Raw genomic sequence first — 16,662 nt, 5'->3', positions numbered from 1 at the left:
GTTACTTGTAACCGCGTGTACTGTATCAGGTTAACTGGCTATATTCTCTTATCGCGTGCAAAGTCACGTTAAAAACGCGACGCGTGCTGTTTGTTTACGGAGCTCCGTGGTAGAGGTCTGCATTCCTGCGGCTGTCCCCGCGCCAGATATCTGCGGCGCGGGAATAAATTTCCGAATCAATCGCGGGAGCGGTCGGTAACAGGTTTAATTTGGGACGGGAGCGGGCTGTCTAGCAATATCGTGGATATTGCTATGCGAATGAGACAGAGCTTTGCCTGCCTGTGTGTCTGCTTGGCGCTTGTGTGTATGTGTTAGTGCGCGCGTATGAGAGAGAGAGAGAGAGAGAGAGAGAGCGAGCTCTGTCTGGCTGTCTCTAAACTGTTTTGCTGGGTGATTTTCGGTTATGTTCTCCCCCGCTCTTTAGCGGGATCGGGCGCGGCGGGCAGAAAACGGGGCGGTTCGGGCACCGGGACAAGAAATTCTAAATATAAGCGGGAGCGGTCGGGTTCAGGCTAAAACCTGGCGGGTGCGGGCGGAAGCGGGAGCGTTGTCGTCCAGAGGTGTGTGTGTGTGTGTTTGTGTGTGTGTGTGGCAGCTAAAATCCACGCCTACACTATCTAGCGTGTATGAACTGTGATTACTTTTTAAATTGCTGATTAGCTATTGGCCATTTCACTCTCTGACTGAAGGCAGTCGACCAATCGCGACAGACTGTCATCGGTCCAATCAGTGCAGATTAGCTTCGCGCTAAGGAGGGGTTTGGGAACAAATGAATCACTGAACGATTCATACAGGAGTCGCTGGGATAATTAGGTAAAAATAAATGCAGATTATAAGACCATGAAAGTGTTTTTTGACCTTGCATGCATATTAGACTGTTGTTGGAGACCCTTACAACCAAAATATGACCCTATTTCATGTATAATATGGGCTCTTTAAAAATTAACAAAACAATAAAAATGTCCTGTTTAAAATAAATAAAACAATGAACAGAAACAAAATAACTTCTCTTTATATGAGAGTAATTAACAAAAATAAATCCGGTAAGTCAGAGCAAGAAACAATACCCACAAATGAGCTGATTAAAACTAGTACTCCATTTCTTATACATACTTAGAATAAAGTGAAATCATCCTATTTAATAAATTAAACCTTTGTCTTAAAATATTTACATTAAAGGTTTGTCATGACTGCAACAGTAAATGGAAAAAAGCTAACCAAAAAAATACTTTTATTTTGACGCGGCGAGTGACGTCATCAGGCGGCGCCGCTTCAGCGCTGTGATTCAACTGGAGAAAGGTTTGTTTTAAAACATTTACAGATATAAGCCTATTTAAAGTTAAAGTTCTAAAGTTTTAGTTTTTTATACAATGTTAAATTATGTTCTTGCTGTTGGACATATTATTTTAACCCTTTATACAACGCAGTACTATTTTATTCTCAGTATTTACAGGCTATTGTTTGAATAAAGTGGGTTAACAGAAAAGTGTGTAATAAGTATTAATGAAACCTTTTACCTGATTTATTTTTGTTAATTACTTTCATATAAAGAAACTGTTGAAGCAAGTGTTTAAAGAGAAGTTATTTTGTTTCTGTTCATTGTTTTATTTATTTAAACAGGACATTTTTATTGTTTTGTTCATTTTAAACAGGATAAAGTGTCCAAACACAGAGAAAAACTCCTGCTAAAGCGACTGATCTCCACACTGTTATAAAGATGGCGTTTATTAAAGAGGAGAGTGAAGATTTGAAGATTGAAGAAACATTCCCAGTCAAACAGGAAGATCCACAGGAACAAACAGGTTGATTTTTATTCTCAAAGACATTTGATCTTGAAAAGTCATCTGATCCTCATTCAGATATATTTTAATAATAAGAATACTAAATTAAGTCCATCTTGCAGCCCTGAGTGTGCTGCCTGGTTCCCCTAACATAAGCACTCATTGAAAGACAGGAATGAGTTTCTTTCTTGTTACTTGTCCCCAGGTCTTTTGTCATTATTTTATGTATTATTAGTCTCCTACCTTCTTAATTCGTTAGTTATTGCTTTTCTTGTACCCCCACTGTGTGTAAAGAGTTCTTGAGCACTGGCGCTATATAAAATATATAAAAACATTAAATTAAAAAGTATTCTCATAGAAGATATCTGCTATTACAGTGATAGTGTTGGCTTAGTACTTTCCATTGTTACTAGTAGTTGTTAGTTCTCACAGATAGTATCCAAGTTAGAATTACATCATTATTATTATAACTAATTACCAGGGTTATTGTGTATAAACAAGGATTTCCGCGAGTTAAAAAAATTGTAAATTCCAAAATCCAAATTTCTGGCTTAAAAAAGTCTTAAATTTACTGAAATATTGTGTTGTATGTCTTGAATCTTTTTTTAAACAAGTCTTCATTTTCCTTTGTTCATGTTTTGCTTCGTAATCTGGCCAAAACCCATGCAATAACCAACAATTCATCTCAATATAACTCAACTTATGTTCAAAAAGGTCATTTTAACTCTATTTATCATAATGGTTTAATTATTTTCCTTACAATAACATTTGTTTAAATGTGCTCCATGTATTTACTGCAGAGGACATCGACCTGGACAGATTGTTGCGAATAAATTTAGTTTATTATAGTTTTTAAAACGTTGAAAATATTTTTTTATTTTTTTATTATTTTTTTGAAGTTTATGTTGGAAAAAAATTGTGTGGATACAAGTAAAGCTTGCTTGTTTTTACACAATATTTAAAATATTTTGCTAAGAAATATCTAAAATATGGTAATTTTTTATTATTCATTTATTATTTTATTATTAAATGTATTAAATATAATATTTTTTTGATAGAACAAATTAAAAAAAATTCATCTTGGCCTTTTAAAAATTCCTTAGCCTTTAGCCCAGGGGTCACCAATCCTGGTCCTGGAGGGCCGGTGTCCCTGCAGGGTTTAGCTCTAACTTGCCTCAACACACCTGCCTGGATGTTTTAAGTATACCAAGTAAGAGCTTGATTAACTTGTTCAGGTGTGTTTGATTAGGGTTGAAGGTATATCTGCAGGACACCAGTCCTCCAGGAACAAGTTTGGTGACCACTGCTTTAGCCCTTCATCAGTTTAAATTTTCATTCATAATAGTCTTAAAAATGTCTTTAATAGTCTTAAATTTAACTTGGTGAAACCTGTAGAAACCCTGGTTTAAAGTATGTCAGAAAACATGGATGCCCCTAATTAAAAATATGCTGAATAAAATGGACACTAAAATAATTAATCATTATAAAACATTGTACAGTATTCTAAACTATATAATGTTGCTGTGGGACGACGTGAGACAAAAACAAATTATAGTGGAACAATAACGTTTAGCATTGCACTGACTAAAACTGGTAAAACAAACTAGTCTAAAAATGACTTCTGCTGTTAGAAATGAATTACAGCATGCTGATGATATGCAAACATTAGAGTGTAGGGTTTTTATGTTTTTAGTTTTTCAGGACAACAGTATCTCCAGCAGAAAATATATCCAAAGATGCCGTTTTAAATCGTAAAGAAATCTGTGCTTTTGTAACTAGTGAAGACAGCAGAAGTCAATGATTCATCAGAATAATCTTGCCTGACATGTTTACTGCTCCAAAATACTTTAAAAGTTTCTCAAATAAAAATTTTTAGTTCAAAGGGAATTTTTTGGTTTGTTTTGTTTTTTTACCCAGACATTTAAAATATATGTGGCGCGCAGGGGGGATAAGGCTTTTTGTTGGTCGCAAGACCAATACAATAACTGGCACACTAAAGCCAAATTAACACAAACAATTGCAATTAGAGCTCTACTACGCCACCCAGTACATTAGCTAGGAAATAAAATACAGGTTCATACTTCTGACAAAGACAATGAGACGTGGATATAGAAGAATAAGGTTTCTTTTATTACAATTCAATTATCTTTGAACCACAAATATTAAAAGACAGCACATGCACTCTTTTTAAAAAGGCACTAGTGGAGGCAATTACAAAAAAAGATGAATCCTCATCCAACCAGAGGAGCTGGGGCTCACCACAGTCGGGCAGGCTAGGCACTGGGCCCAAAAATGACCCACAGATTCACACGTGCACACTTTGATTTAAAACACCACACAGTGAACTTCAATGCACACAAGTGGGCAAAAGACTAATTAATAGAAAAAGACTCACGCCACACAGCGGCCCGACTGCCTGTACGAGACACCCCCAGCTCCTAGAAGAAAAACCACAATTAGAAAAAATAGAAAACAAATAAATAGTACAACAAGCACATATATTAAATGAGCTCACAGAAGCATCAAAATTAGAGACTACCTGAGAGCGGCTACCAGCCACTCAGGGGGGCACGGAGGTGACAGTCCCCAGCTAATCATACAGTGTAAAGCACAAGGTCGCAATGTTAAAACAGGACAAAGCACCACAAATGCAGCAATTGAAGCAAAGTAAAGCAGTCCTCGAGACCACACACTTATTTTATGTTTACTTTTTTTGTAAATATGCAAAAGAAACAAAGATCAAAGAGAACAAATATGCAAAAAGCAAAACACTGATACAAAAGCAGCAAAAAAAAAAAAAAAACCACAACAACAACAACTCAAAAACACAAATATAACAAAACAAAACTAGAAACAACAGAACTAGAAACATAACAACTGAAGACAAAACAAAACTAGAAACAAAACAGCAGCATCCAGCATGTCAAGAGCAGGAGACGCTCAAGCCGCAGTGCAACGTATGATAAAACAGAGCACAATCAACCGACATACCTTCCAAATACAGTTGATTACAGGGGTTTCACATACCGCTACACGAGATGCCAGTCATCCCTCCGGCAGAGCAAGGCATCCATACTAAAAACTAGCTAAAAGATATAAAAATCAGTTTCTATTTCTAGTTGTACAAAATGCACAAAATGTATGAGCAGTATCGCTCTACTTACCGACCGGGATGACAGCAGTCACGGGAGCTCGCAGAAATGTCAACAAACATCACGAGGGAAAGTTCAGCAACATGAAACTCCATTTCATAAAGCTCACGATGCCCCACAGCAGCCACTCTACAGTGCAACAGCAGCCGAACAGACACCAGCCTTCCAGAGCAAAAAACTAAATTAAAACCAAAACACACTTTAAAACGAAAGCGAAAAGGGCTTAAACAGCCGCTACATACCAGACGCATGGCAGCTACACACACACCACATCGAGTCAGCTGGACGATGGCGCAACTTCCACTTATCTCAGATGGACTTTTATACACCTCTTAACAACGGCCAGTTAGTAATGGGCGTACACAAATGCTTAATGCATAACATCTGCTACATATATATATATATATATATATATATATATATATATATATATATATATATATATATATATATATGTTTTAGAGCAGTAATCACAATACAGTTAAACCGTGATATTTTTATTCAAGGTCATCATTCCGTCAGAATCTTATACTGGCCCATGCCTAATGCTGCTTGATGTTGCAAAGTCATATTTTCTAATTTTATTATTTTTCTTTGTATGTATAGTCATGAACACACTTGTTTGTAGAGCAAATAGCCGGTTCAAGAATTCACACTTAGCTGATAATCTATCAAAGCTTGTTTGGCATGCTGTCCCGGGAGATACCCCCGAGCTCAAGGGATCCTCGAGCCCGGGGCTTCCCCCTGTTTGCAGAGCTAGAGGGGAGCCTGAGCTCGGTGGATCTCAGAACTCCCCGACTGCGAAGCATGATGTATATCTTTAGACGGTGGGAGGAAACTGGAGAGACCGGGGAAAACCCACGCGGACACGGGGAGAACATACAAACTCCTCACAGAAACGCCCACCGGCTAGGCGAAACTAGGCCGGTGGTGTTCTTGCTGTGAGGCTCTCAGTGCTAATCACTGAGCCACCGTGCCGCCTGATCAAGGTCAAGGAGGAGAATTGGGGAGGAAGGGGGGTTTCTTCCAAACGAAGCTAAGGTGGACTGAAAACTTCTTTATAGTAGCTTAGGGCTCATATGATTGGAAGATAATGATTAGCTAATACGAGACCGGCCGTGATAAATCATAAGCACGTCATCCTCTCGAAATTAGTTTATAAACAAATTTCAATTATTATTCCTGGTTATTTCTCCAATAGGAAACTGAAGTTCTAAAACGCGTCAGGTTACGAATGTAACCATGGTTCCCTAAGGGAACGAGACGCTGCGTCTCTTTAGGAGACACAATCGGATACCCTCCCTCTCTTATAACCTTCTGAAGCACAGGTGTAATCAATCCAATGTAATTGGCGGGACGCAACGTGCGTGTGGCGTCAGACCGAAGGTATAAAAGCCCCACACTCACAGTGAACTTCAGCTTATACCTCTCGAACGTAGCGCACCAGGTATGAAAAAGTATGGCAACGCGACGCAGCGTCTCGTTCCCTTAGGGAAACATGGTTACATTCGTAACCTGACTCGTTCCCTTTCGGGAACTCTACGCTGCGTCTCTTTAGGAGACACAATGGGAACGCTATCCCAAACACGCCATAGTTTTACATGCCGGGGATGAGTTCTCCTATATTGCTAGGACACTGGAACCCGGAGTAGGGTCCAGGTCCAACTGATAAAACCTTACAAAGGTATGTGGGGTAGACCACCCAGCTGCATTGCAGATGCCAGTCAGGGACTGGCCAGAACGAAAGGCTTTCAAAGCCGCCATACTCCTGGTTGAGTGAGCCCTGATCGCCTCAGGTAGAGGCCGATGCAGGGCTTCATATGCTAGTGAAATAGCCTCGACTATCCACCGGCTCAGAGACTGCTTAGATGCTGGCGCCCCAATTTTGGGTGAGCCATACAATACAAACAACTGTTGTGTTGTACGCCAAGCAGACGTACGATGTACGTATGCATCTAGTGCCCGCACTGGGCAAAGCAGATTCAAGCGCTCCTGATCTGGCGTCATAAATGGTGGAGGATTAAAGGCCTGCAGCACAGTAGGTCGCACCACCTCAGTGGGGACCTTAGGAACGTACCCTGCTCTGGGGTACAGAAATGCTCTCACCATACCAGGTGAGAATTCCAGACAAGAGGGAGCTACAGACAATGCTTGTAAATCTCCTACTCTTTTGATGGATGTAATGGCGAACAAAAAAAACGTTTTAAGGGTCAGAAACTTTTCTGACACATCCTCAATTGGTTCAAAGGGGGCTGTCGACAGGCCCTCAAGCACTATCGACAAATCCCAAGTAGGAAACCTATTAGCGCAGGCAGGCCTCAACCTCCTCGTTCCACGGAGGAATCTGACCACCAGAGGGTCTTTGCCAAGACCATCAGTACGGTATGCGGACATTGCCGCTACATAATCTTTAAGCGTTGACGGAGTCAAACCGAATTCAAAACGCTCCTGGAGAAATTGCAGCACTGACCCCGCAGGGCAGTGGACTGGATCCAGGTGAAGGTCTGTACACCACAAAGTAAAAAGTTTCCACTTGGTGGCATACAATCTCCTCGTGGAGGGAGCTCTGGAGCTTAGTATGGTTTGAACAACCTCAGTTAACAAACCAAGATCTACAATGTGGGCCCCGTCAGAGGCCACACCCACAGTTTCCAGAGGTCCGGGCGGGGGTGTACTATCATTCCCTCCGCCTGGGACAGGAGGTCTCTCTGGACGGTATTCTTCCATGGGAGACCGTCGAGGAGAGACACTAGGTCCGAGAACCACACTCGTGTGGGCCAATAAGGGGCTACCAGCAATAGGTTGTACCCCCCTTGACGGACCCTCTCCAGGACTCCCCGGAGCAGAGCGATTGGGGGAAAAACGTACAGACAAAGCCTCGGCCTCGTCTGCACCATGGCATCCAGCCCCAAAGGTGCTGGATGTGTTTGGGAGAACCATAATGGGCAATGTGTTGTTTTCTGACAGGCGAATAGATCGACGTCGGCTCTGCCGAATCTCTGCCAAATGGCCGCCACCACTTTTGGGTGTAGTCGCCATCCCCCAGGCTCCAACCCCTGTCTCGACAGGAGGTCCGCTCCCACATTCATCGGACCTGGGATGTAAGCTGCCTTCAGAGAGAGCAGCCTCCCCTGAGCCCACAGATGGATTTGATTCGCCAACCTGCACAGAGGGCGCGAATTCAAACTCCCTTGATGGTTGATGTAAGAGACCACCGATGTGTTGTCGGTCTTCACTAACACATGGTGACCTCTCACTTGAGGGAAGAAGTGCCTTAGAGCCTGAAACACTGCTAACATCTCCAAGCAGTTGATATGCATGTGGAGATGATGGTCCCTCCACTGTCCCGATGCGGGAAGGCCCCTCAGGTTCGCTCCCCAGCCCTTGCGTGAGGCATCTGATGTCAGAGCCAGGTGCTGAGATATTACTCCTAGTGTAGGGCCCTGGGACAGAAACCAGGGCTTTTTCCATATCGATAACGCTCGTAGACAACGCCTCGATGCTTTGATTGTGCGGAACGGATTTCCCCTCGGGGAAAACCCCCTGGTTTTGAGCCACCACTGTAATCGTCTCATGTGTAGTAGACCCAACAGCTTCTGGAACTGTTTGACTGTGATGGCTTGGCCTAGTCTGATCCTCTGATCCGACTCGATTCGGGTGGGGGACAGACACGCAAACATCGTCGTGGAGTCCCATAGCACACCTAAAAAAGTGGTCGTCTGAGCTGGCACAAGCACACTTTTCTTTTGGTTTAGCCGCATCCCCAATTTCTCTATGTGAGCGAGAACAACACATCGATGATGAACCGCTAACTACCTCCATCGGGCTAGAATGAGCCAATCGTCAAGGTAATTGAGAATTCGAATCCCTTGTAGCCGCAGCGGAGCCAAAGCCGCGTCGACGACTTTGGTAAATGTGCGGGGTGAGAGTGCTAGGCCGAACGGAAGAACCCTGTACTGATAAGCCTTGCCCCTGAAGGCGAATCTGAGGAACTTCCTGTGACTTGGAAGGATGGAGATGTGGAAGTATGCGTCCTTCAGATCTATCGTGACAAACCAGTCCTCGGACTGTATTTGTGACACGATGGTGCTGATAGTCAACATTTTGAACTTCAGTGTTTGTACGGAGCGATTTAGCTGTCTTAGATCTAATATCGGACGCAGCCCTCCATCTTTCTTTGGAACGATGAAGTAACGGCTGTAAAACCCTGACTCGATGTCTAGAGGAGGGATCTGTTCTATGGCTCTCTTCCTCAGAAGAGATTCTATTTCTTGTTCCATCACTAGAGCTTGCTCTGGCTTCACTAGGGTATGGAGCACCCCGTTGAAGCGAGAGGGGCTTGAAGCAAACTGAATTCTGTAGCCCTTCTCTATGGTAAGCAGGACCCACTGCGAAACATTTGGCAGCCGTTTCCACTCTGCCAAAAATTTATGCAGGGGGTACCAGTCTCTCGAGACTGGTCTCTATGTTCCCATGAGTAGCTAACTCTGGGCACTGAGGCGAACTCACCACAGGAGGCCCTTGATTTAACTGCTCTTGGACCCTCTGTAGAGGGGGCGAGTCCACTAACTGACGAGAAGCCACACTCTCTTTTTGCTCGGCTCTATACCGGGCAGATGAGCTGGTTGAAGGCTGGGGCTGGTCCCGCTGCATAGCCCCAGAAGGATGCCCTTTTGGTCGAAGGAAGCTCCCGTAGGAGCCCGACCTCTTTTTCGCCCGCTCAAACGATTTGGCGACCCGATCTACAGAGTCGCCGAACAAACCCGCGGGCGAATTGGGAGCATCAAGGAAAATTCGTTTATCTTCCTCCTTGATGTCCGCTTGATTCAGCCATAAATGTCTCTCCGTTACCACCATGGCCGCCATAGAGCGGCCTAAAGATCTAGCTATTTCTTTGGTGGCACGGAGAGACAGGTGCGAGGCCCGAAGTACTTCTCTTACTGTATCGGGCCCGCCCCATCATTATCAAGGGCTTCCTTCAGCAGGTCCGCCTGGTATGCCTGCAAAAGTGACATTGTGTGCAGACACCCAATAGACTGGCCTGCTGCCGCATATGCCTTGCCGACTAACATCGATGTTAATTTTACTGGTTTTGACGGCAAGGCGGGGGTCTTCGCCGACGATCCCTGAGGTAGCAAATGGCGCGCCAAATGCTCCTCCATTTTCGGCATTGTGCGGCATCCGTGCTCATTCAGACTAGCAACGGCTGAATATATTGATCCCTGCTGGCTTATAACACGGGCAGTGTATGGATTTTTCCAAGTGTAAATGATCTCTTTTTGGAGATCTTTGTTAAATGGAAGACCTCCCCTTCAGAGGCCTGTCTCGTGATGGCAGGATGCATTCATCACACAAACCAGCTTTTTTGCGCACTTCCTGCCTCTCCACTTCCCAGTTAATATTATATTTAGCTGTCACATTGGCCAGGACCTCTGCCAGCTCATCATATTCGGGGCGTAATGGGGGAACGTCATTTTGGCCCCGAAGGCCCTCCATACTCTCGACTCCCTCAGAAGCCGGGAGGCGGAGCAGCCGCCCATCAGCGCGAGAGGAAGAAGCCGATGAACGGGCTTCCAGCTCGCGCTGACTGGACCTCGATCTCACAGTAGAAGGAGGAGAAGAAGCCCTCAAGCTTGTCTCCATCCCCTCTGCCAGATCGAGCTGCGATCCCCACGACATTAATCGCCGCTCGGCCTCAGCACGGGCGGGACCAGTGCCGCGAGGCACACCTGCCGCCGGCTCTTTATCAAACAGAGCGCGGCGACTTCGCAGCACTCGACCAGGAAGTGAATCGCAATGCACACAGCCACCCCCCTCAAGGGCTGACTGTGCGTGCTCCTGACCGAGGCACTGCACACACAAATCATGCGTGTCCTGTTCTGTGAGGAAACGAGGACATGGCGGTACACATGATCTAAATGTCTTTTCCATTTTGCTAATTTTTAAATAGAAAATAAAAGTGTGTGCTTTGATTCAGTTTAAATGGTTTTTGTAGTGCCTTATCAGTGCTGTGAGTGCTTCAAAATCAACGAACTCATTCGCAGAGTGAAGAGAGAAAAAGCTGAAGTTCACTGTGAGTGTGGGGCTTTTATACCTTCGGTCTGACGCCACACGCACGTTGCGTCCCGCCAATTACATTGGATTGATTACACCTGTGCTTCAGAAGGTTATAAGAGAGGGATGGTATCCCATTGTGTCTCCTAAAGAGACGCAGCGTAGAGTTCCCGAAAGAGAACAATAGCATATGAGATCAGGGGCCTGTTTCAGTAAGGAGGTTCAACCAACTCGGAGTTTAAACTTGAACTCTGAGTTGATTTACAGAGAAACTAAAAACTCAAGAGTTTTCTGTTTCAAAATAGTTAATATGAGTTGGGTCAATCAACTTTGCCTAGACCAACTCAGAGTTAAGCGCGCACACCATGAATATAAAAAAGGCATTATCAATGGAGCGCAGATATTAAAAGTGACCATATCAACATCTGAAAAAAGAGATCAGCATTTCTTTCTCCTGCTGAACTTGATGTGCTCATGCAAAATTATAGCAAATATGACCATATATTTAAAAAGCAACATTACTGCATCAGGAAACAAAAACAGTTAGCGTGGGAAAACATAGCTGCTGAAGTTAATGCGTAATTATACATTTAAAGTATTTACAAATTTAAGTATAATAAAATGAGTAATGTAATATGTGATCATTAAATTTTTACCCATGTTCCCACTTTTAAACACGTTGATCAGTTTTAATAGATTTAAAAGCGCACTTGTCTGCCTCTATTATTGATCAAGTGGTAAAGGTTGATATGACATTTAGAATATAAGCAGAACTAAAAAAATGTTTTAGAACGAATAATAATCCTATTAATCCAGTAACAGTACATGTTGAAGGACAGTGAATTTAAGCAAAACATTTATTTTAAAAGGACAAGCCATTCTCGTACGTGACTTACATTTGTTCTTTGTGTGACTGTAATGTAGGCAATAGCTGTGTTTCCATCCAAAAATATTAATTAAATTTATGTGCAAAACTGGAATATCACATAAAATATATGCAAATAAATCAGCGTTTCCATGCTACGAATCAAAGAGAACAAAATCACCACTTTCTAATTAACTGGCACCAAATATCAACAGTAAAAACGGAATTTACTGCAGTAGAAGAAGCTGCGTCAATCTTTCCTTTATTTAATAAATGTACTCGCGCCTTAAAGACAATGCTGACACACAATGAACACGTGGGGGTGTTTGAAGCCATGAGAAGCTGAGAACAGACGCTCTTGACACTCTGGAGGTCATTAATAATATACATTAATACTGAAAAGGTTAAGGTGTTTTAGAATGACCAAAACACTACCTCTCTTTCAGAAACAGGCTTGACTTACCCTTATTTCTCCAGTTTGACAAACCTGCCATTTTGAAACGGAAAACCCAGAGGTTTTTCTTATTTCAGGGTTAAAATACTCTGAGTTTTCAATTAACCTCCTTTCTGAAATGGGGCCCTGATCACTGCTATGACATGATTGACAATTGTCTCTTTGTACTCTGGTTATCCAGAGAGCTGATGCTGAGTAGTTTTAGGGCGTTTCACACTTCAAATTGTTAACCCTGGGTCATTCTAACAATGGATAAACAGAATCCTGGGTTATCTGTAATCATGTTCCACACTGCTCATGCTATACCTGGGGTTAAAATATAAACCGGGGTGTTCATTAACAGAAGTTTCACATTTGCGAACCCCGGGTTAACATTATTATTTGTATATTTACGTTGCCACTCTCCCTGATTGGACAAACAGCAGGAAACCTTTTTAGATAGCATTTCTACATTTTGTCAGGTATATAAAATGTCATCATGTAGGTCTTCAGCTAAGCCTCAGAACATGCACAAAGGCAATAAAACAAAGACAAAAATACAAATGAATGAAAACAAGTAACAAAGTATGTCATCTCGCCATCTCCTCATCACTCCAGGTAAAGCAAACGTTGCATTAAGCATTTGCGTAAATTCATTCATTCATTTTCTTTCGGCTCAGTCCCTTTATTTATCAGGGGTCGCCGCAGCGGAATGAACCACCAACTTATCCAGCATATGCTTTAAACAGCGCATGCCCTTCCAGCTGCAACCCAGTACTGAGAACATTTGAATAAGTTATGTACAATAATGCTAACTTAAAAATATTAGCGTCAATTATGCGCACTTGCTGTCAACATGCAGGATTTGTCTCAATCGTGTCTTTCAAGCAAGTTCAAAATGTTTAAATGGAGTGGAAGTTACGCATGAATGAACACAGTTAATCTAGAGCGAGTTCATTTGATCGTTTGCATTTAAAGCCACAGGCACAAAAAGAGCTATAGAGAAATATTCTGCAAGGTATTTGATCTTATTTTGAGCCAAAACCTTTAACATCTTGTAAAAAGGTTCATAATAAGAACCCTTTAAACGGGATTGTTGATGCAGAAATGAAAATAGCCTCACCATTTACTCTCCCTCGTGTGGGTTTTAAACCTTTATGAGTTTCTTGATCCTTTTGAATTCAAAAGAAGATGAAAGCGCAGAGATTGACTTACTTTGTGTTCCAGAAAAAAGGAAAAGTTCAAAACTGCATAACACAGAGTAAATGGTAAGGTCATTTTCATTTGTGGGTGAAACATACATTTCATGCTTGTTCCTTTGGGCCTTCATACTAAAGTTCACTTTTTTTTTTAGACTTGGTGGTGCTGAAAGAAGAGACTGATCAAATGGAGGAGAAACAGCAGTTAGAGAAACCCCAAGAACTAATGACTAATGAAAAACCCACACTGACTAAAAAGACTTCACGTGGAAGACCTCGGAAACCCAAAACTGGATGTCATTTCAGCTGTAAACAGTGTGGGAAAAGTTTCAGTCAAAAGTCAAACCTTGATGTTCACATGAGAGTTCACACAGGTGAGAAACCTTACACCTGTGAACAGTGTGGAAAGAGTTTTGGTTATATACTAGGCTTTAGAACCCACATGAGAGTTCACACTGGAGAGAGACCGTACACATGCCAACAGTGTGGAAAAAGCTTCTTTCATGCAGGAAGCCTTGTGGTGCACATGAGATTTCACACAGGGGAGAAGCCTTTCAGCTGTAAACAGTGTAGAAAGAGTTTCAGCCAAAAGCAGAACCTTGACGTTCACATGAAAGTTCACACTATGGAGAAACCTTACACCTGTGAACACTGTGGAAAGAGTTTTGGTTATATACAAGGCTTTAAAACCCACATGAGAATTCACACTGGAGAGAGGCCGTACACATGCCAACACTGTGAACAAACCTTCTATCATGCAGGAAACTTTGCAGTGCACAGAAGAATTCATACTGGAGAGAGGCCGTACACATGCCAACAGTGTGGACAAACCTTCTATCATGCAGGAAACTTTGCAGCGCACATGAGAATTCACACTGGGGAAAAGCCTTACTCTTGCCCTCAGTGTGGAAAAAGATTTAAGCGAAATGGCACCCTTGAAGTCCACATGAGAACTCACACTGAAGAGAGAATTTTTACTTGCACATAGTGTGGGAAAAGTTTTTCTCAAAAACAAGACCCTGAGATCCACATGAGGATTCACACTGGAGAGAAACCATATACATGCACAGAGTGTGGTAAAAGTTTCATATGTAAAAACGCACTCGATTACCACATGAAAACTCACACCGGAGAGAAGCCGTTTGCATGTGTTCAGTGTGGTAAGAGCTTCACAACCAAATCTAGCCTCAAGAATCACATGAATGGTCACACTGGAACCATAGTGTTCATATGTGATCAGTGTGGAAAGAGTCTCACACGCAAAGACACCATTAAGAAACACATGAAGACTCACTCAGGAGAGGACCGTTTTAGATGCAGTGAGTGTGGAAAAGACTTTAAACATAAAAGAAGCCTCAACACTCACATGAAGCTTCACAATGGAGAGCAGAGTCCTCGAAATTGAGGCCTTGTCTACACAAAATGGGTATATTCAAAATGGCAGCTTTTTCATGTAGTTTGGCTGTTCATTGACGTAAGGTTTGTTTATAAATTACTTTCGAGAGGATTACATGCTTATGATTGTCCACAACTGGTCCTGCATTAGCTAAGACGATTCACCAATCAGATGATTCCTAACTCACTATAAATAACCAGAGTTTCTTACCTCGGTTATCTTTGTCTTGAGAAATTCCCCTGCCACCCCTACTCCCCCTCCTTCTAGATTGGGCCACACGGTGACCCCGTCGTTAGCAATGTTGCCTCAAAGCAAGAATGTTACAGGTTAAAGTTTGCTGAACCGGTGGACATTTTGTGTGGAGTTTGCTCGTTCACTGTGTGCTCGCGTAGGTTTTCCCCAGGTTCCTCCTACAGTCCAACCTAAGTAAACTGAACATTCTACATTGGCACCTTAGTCGAGCTCTTAGTGAGCCATATAGCTCTCTTTAGCCATCTCTATATCTGTCAGTAGAACAGAAACAAGTCGGGGGAGTTTATCAAGATTTACCTGAGCTCAAACTCTCCTCATGCCATGCTTACGGAAGGGAGCCCAGGGCTCGAGGATCTTATGGGCTTAGGGCTCTCCCCCGGGACAGCTTTCCCTCCTTTAAATCTCTCAAATTATTATATGCAATCTCCTCAGTTATTGGACTTTTTAACTGACAAGGGGAAAACGTCAAAAACATATACACTATGACTTAAGCTCCTACTGTTGACTGTTGTGTTTAAGGATAGTGTAATGCAATATTAAAATTCATGATTTAATAATGAATATAGAGAATTCTAGATGTTTCAGAGAGCAGGTCGACAGACACACACACACATAGATTGCTATGATAAAGCAGGCTAAACAACCATACATGTAGCAATTAAACTGATATGTTGTCTGTATGTTGTGTTATACCCAGCCTGATCTCACGAGAAAATGCAAGTATTTTACATTTTGCCAGTTTAGTGGCTAATTCGTACGAAATTGTACGATTTTAAAAAGGAGGCGTGGCACCTAACCCCACCCCTAAACCCAACCGTCATTGGGGGATGAGCAAATCGTACTAAATTGTACGAATTAAATTGTACAAATTCATACAAATTAGCCACTAAATCAAAAAGTTACGAATTGCTGTGAGATTGGCCCATAAAAAATGCAAAGCAAAAATGCAAATAATTTATACAGGCACAATATAAACAAACAAATAAAATTTAGTAATGTTTAACTAAATTTGTTTGTTTAAATTCAGCCCACACAATTTGTTTGCAACCACTTTTTGTAAATCCAATAAAAAAATTTTTTTCAGTGTAGTAGCCTACTCACTCCATCTTGAATTCTCCACAAAAAAACATTTGACACAATATATGGAGGTTGTGTTGTTTAAAGGGCACCTAATTTACCCCTTTTTTCAGATTTAATACAAGTCTTTTGCGTCTCTAGAATGTGTATATAAAGTTTCAGATCAAAATACCCATTAGATTTTTCATTATACCTTTTACAAGATGCTGTTTTATACTGATTTCCAGCAGGGGGTGGTTTTGTCGTACTGCGCCTTTAAGACGAATCTTTCCCGCCCACTATTTCTACATGCCTCCTCCCTCAGTTGCGTCAGACAACAGACAGACTTACAGGAAGAAGGGCTCACGTAGCGTTTGTGAGATACTACAGTAAGAACTAACCTTTACTAATCAGTATTGTGAAGTTGCATTGATGAGTCACACACAATATCGTTACAAAGTAACGCGTGCGCCT

At 42.2% G+C, this 16,662-nt stretch overlaps 2 protein-coding genes and 1 pseudogene across 3 annotated transcripts in view; 2 read left to right on the top strand and 1 right to left on the bottom strand.

Moving 5' to 3' along the window:
- LOC137491248 (uncharacterized) overlaps positions 1-16,662 on the top strand; it is a 697,259-nt gene that overhangs the window by 390,056 nt on the left and 290,541 nt on the right. The gene's annotated exons all lie outside the window — the stretch shown is intronic.
- LOC137491174 (uncharacterized) overlaps positions 1-16,662 on the bottom strand; it is a 293,575-nt gene that overhangs the window by 16,816 nt on the left and 260,097 nt on the right. The window lies entirely within an intron of this gene.
- LOC101883542 (uncharacterized) lies at positions 1,651-14,974 on the top strand (annotated as a pseudogene).

The sequence above is a fragment of the Danio rerio genome, chromosome 4 (assembly GCF_049306965.1).
Source record: "Danio rerio strain Tuebingen ecotype United States chromosome 4, GRCz12tu, whole genome shotgun sequence".
In the NCBI taxonomy this organism is placed as follows: Eukaryota; Metazoa; Chordata; class Actinopteri; order Cypriniformes; family Danionidae; genus Danio; species Danio rerio.
This window is presented reverse-complemented; position numbering and strand designations above follow the sequence as displayed.